The sequence below is a fragment of the Phoxinus phoxinus genome (assembly GCF_949152265.1).
Source record: "Phoxinus phoxinus genome assembly, chromosome: 25".
Lineage (NCBI taxonomy): Eukaryota > Metazoa > Chordata > Actinopteri > Cypriniformes > Leuciscidae > Phoxinus > Phoxinus phoxinus.
Genome location: NC_136900.1, coordinates 12,010,030 through 12,014,197, shown reverse-complemented (window position 1 = coordinate 12,014,197; position 4,168 = coordinate 12,010,030). Strand labels below are relative to the sequence as shown.

Here is a 4,168-nt window from a genome sequence, read left to right as displayed (position 1 = left end):
AAAACTTGAAAACGTTTCAGAGCACAAATTGTCAAAATTGTTCCATATTGATTTGAAATCGTGAAAATGAACAAGTTACCTAAAATATGACTTAAACCAATTTCTAAATAAAAAGAAATTGGCGTATTTGATTTAAAATCATGGACATACTCAAGAATGATTCATTCATCCACCACTAGTTGATTCCATTACAACAGGCAATCACTCACTGTTTCACTCTTTCTCTCACACACACACACTGTACTGACAGTTCCAGCACGTTGTTTAGGGTCGGCTCATTTTCAAGGTTTTACAGGGTATTTTCCACACTTATTCTTAGTCCGCTTGCTGAGCCGAACTCCAACTGTGTGTAACACGCGCGTCCTGCTGTCTTACATAAACCAGTTTCTAATATCTTGGACCAGATCAGAAGTCTACGTTCGCTCTTGAGCCAGTGTTGCAGCAAGACAAGGGAAAAAACCACAGAAGACAGGTGTAGTTGAAAAGGTAAGTATTTTTTTCTGTTATACTTTGTATTAATTTGTTTCAGTTTGAAGGGAAAAAAAACAAAAAACAAAAAGGAAAAAACAAAACAAAATGACAGCTTCAATAATCAATTCACAAAAGAAACCTCTTGAATTGTTTTCTTGAAATAAAGCAGTTTTCACTCAAATAATGACTCCTTGTGTGTTATTTATTTCTGTAATTAATTATTTAGGTATAGCTATTTACTCTTAATTAATGTTGTTTCCTTCCTTATCATGTAGCTGACATACTTAGTTCACACTCAAAACCCAAATTTAAATTATTTAACTCAAAAAACCTCTGTGGTCACTCTTTTTCAGGAAATTTTCAATAAAAGATGAGAAAATAAAATAAAATAAAAATGACAATGCAGACAATTTTTCAGGTGAAATATCCAACGACACACCAAATCCAAGTCAAGATCAGAAACGACTCGATTAGCTCAGTTCAATGTCCTTTGCACTCGTTTCAGTGTTCAGTTACAAAATACTGATACTCAACTCTGAGATGAATGAGGAAAAAACTTCTTGTTCACAGATGCAACAATGTCCAAGGAAGAAAAAAAAAAAGGAAAGGTATACGTGTGGTCCTACCACTTTGATGAAACAATGTTTTCCAAGTTCAGGAAAAACCAGGTTGGCTCGCCAGCTTCCACCAATGTTGAGCACTCTCCATTTATGGCAGAAACAGTTCAAACTCAGAACTCCTCGTTCACTTTCAAGAGAATATCACGGACAGGAACAACAAAATAGAGAAAAGGGAGAAAAAAAAACCCAACCTTGCGAAGACAAGGCAGAAAAACACAATAAATTACAATTAATTCTCTTTAAACAGCATTAACACATAAAATGATGAGTCTTATCACAACAAATCCTTCAAAATGAATATATACACATTTACCAGTGCTTATTACCCTTTTTAACCCTTAATAGAAAGGAAAAAAATGAAGAAAATGACGTCTTAAAATGACATGCACTCAATTAGCTTATAGCTCGCACCACATGGCTAGCAAAGCTCCACGTGAGCGGCGTTACACTCATTACGCTCATGAATTCAACAACGTGCAAAAAAAACACTTTTAAGCAGTAAATAAATCCTCAATCTATCACTTCAATCACATTTTCTAAATATATTTCTCAAGAATTATACAGCACAGCATCATTTAAGACCACAAAAGACTGAACAATACTCAAACTATAATTAATTAAGGTAGTTTATGAACTCACTTACCAAGAATAAAGTGCTATTGATTAGAAATAATCTCAGATGAATCTGTTCGAACGGTTTTCGTCGGATGAATCAGCTCGACTTCTCATTTAATCCCTGGATTCAATACAATGCAACGACAACTATTTAAACAACTATTTTCAGGCAACGATGTCAATATGATCCTGGTTTCAGTTATTAATCTAGTTTTCACTTACTTTATCAACTTTTCAACTGCAATTGACGTGCGTCACTGCTTCAGCGGACATTTCACTTTCCTCCGTGACGAGAGACTCACTTCTCTAACCCGCGCTAGAAATGACGCAACCCACTAAGGGCGGAGCTAATCCGAATTGTTCAAATTATTTATTTTTTCTAGTTCATTACATTTTACGGTTATTTCTTCAGCAATATTTAATATTTTAAGCATTAAAATAAAGTAATAAAATATCTATATGTAAATCTTAATCTTTTTTTTCCTCCATAGGTTTCATAAGCATTAGTAACCTGGGTTACACTCTCCCCTCTGGAATATATGCACGTCCCGTTGCATCTACACGTGAATTACAGGGGCAACAACTGACTCTTCTAAAGAAGAACTAAAAGCTTCATTTAGACCCTGCAACAAGGACTGAATTACTAAGGTAAGTGGATTCCCTAACTGGGGATATTCAAACTTTTTAGGGGGGCGTCTCTCTCTCTGCGAACGTCTGGGGCCAACATTGTCTTCAGGCTCAGTTCTCCTTTCTTCATTTTGAGTGTCTTCAAAACAACTCCTTCCATTTGGGATCAGATTTCTTTCTCCACTCCCTAACTCAGAACTGATTGGCACTGTCTCAACCAATTGAATAGGGTATCCATTCAGGGATTCGGAGGATTGTTCTGATTCTGGTCTCTTCTCCATTGAGACATCTGGTCCAGTACCACCTGATTCGGGCTCATCCGCACATATTTCTACTCCAACAGGCTCATCCGAGTTTTCCTCCACATGTTTCCATTCTTGCAAGTATTCCCTCGCAGGTTCTTCAGCGTTACTCTCCACAGTTCCCTGGGCAGGTAAGTTCTTCCTAATAGGATCAATGACAGGTAAGTCGGATGCAACTTCTTGAACACAAGGTGGGTGCTCAAGGCCCGTAATAATTTGAGTTTCAGAGCCCAATGTCCTTCCAGGCACATAACAGGGAATTTGCTCATCTTCAGACTCTGAGCATTCAGAAACAAACTCCGATTCCTTTATCCCTTCATCAGGAGAAGCTCTGGTTCTAGGCCTTCGAACTTCTTTCTGCTTTGGTCGTTCCTCAGAGTTGCTTGGCCGCAAAAACCCACAGGGCAGCAATAAATCTCGGTGTAACGTCCGGAGAGGACCACCTTTTCTCTCTGGTTGGACCGTATATACTGGCAGATCACACATTTTTCTGACAACCACATGAACATCTTGTTCCCATTTATCCGCCAGCTTATGCTTTCCTCTCAATCGCACGTTTCTTACAAGAACTCGGTCACCCTCCTCCAATGTTGAAGCAATCACACGCTTATCAAATCTTCTTTTATTACGCTCGGCTACCTTTCCAGCATTTTTAGTAGCCACCTCGTAACTCTCGCGCAACCGATTCTTAAGATCTCGCACGTATTGAGAGTGGGACTTGGTGGGAGTGTCTGCTGGCAACCCGAAAGCCAGATCAACAGGTAGGCGGGGTTGTCTCCCAAACATGAGTTCGTAAGGAGTATACCCAGTGGTGTCATTGCGGGTGCAGTTATAGGCATGCACTAAGGGCTTTACAAACTCCTTCCACCTAGACTTCTTTTCATTCTCCAGTGTCCCCAGCATTTGGAGGAGTGTACGATTAAATCGTTCCACTGGATTGCCCCTCGGGTGGTATGGGGTAGTCCTCACCTTGTGAATGCCTGTGACCTTACACAACTCCTTTATTGTGTGCGACTCAAAGTCTGCCCCTTGGTCACTATGTAGTTTCTCCGGAAACCCATAGTGCACCAAGAAATTGTCCCACAGGCTCTTAGCAACAGTTTGGGCAGTTTGGTTTCGAGTTGGTATTGCAACGGCATACTTAGTAAAGTGGTCCGTGATAACCAGTATGTTTTTGGTGTTGCTTTGGTCTGGCTCCAGGGACAGAAAATCTATGCATACCAACTCTAAGGGCCTGCTAGTTTGGATGTTTACCAAAGGAGCTGCTCTTTCCGGGGGCGTTTTTCTGCGGACACAGCGCTCACAAGTTTTGACCCTTTCATCCACTGTATGTGACATTTTCGGCCAGAAGAACCTTGACCTGATGAGATCCAGGGTCCTGTCGATACCTAGATGACCCATGTCATCATGAAGGCTCTGTAACACCATGTCTCTCAATGTGGTGGGCAGTGCCAACTGATAGCGAGAGGCTCCACACTCCTGCCTCCTCCTATACAGCACTCCATTTCTCAGCTCGAGTCGGTTCCACTCTTT

General features: G+C 40.4%; 1 long non-coding RNA gene across 1 annotated transcript; it reads right to left on the bottom strand.

Moving 5' to 3' along the window:
- Positions 1-930: 930 nt before the first annotated feature.
- On the bottom strand, positions 931-2,051 carry LOC306994002. Its single transcript, XR_013796589.1, has 3 exons — positions 1,929-2,051; positions 1,735-1,827; positions 931-1,282 (listed from the first exon to the last, which is right to left on the bottom strand). It is a non-coding gene; the product is annotated as an uncharacterized lncRNA (long non-coding RNA).
- Between the last annotated feature and the right edge of the window lie 2,117 nt (positions 2,052-4,168).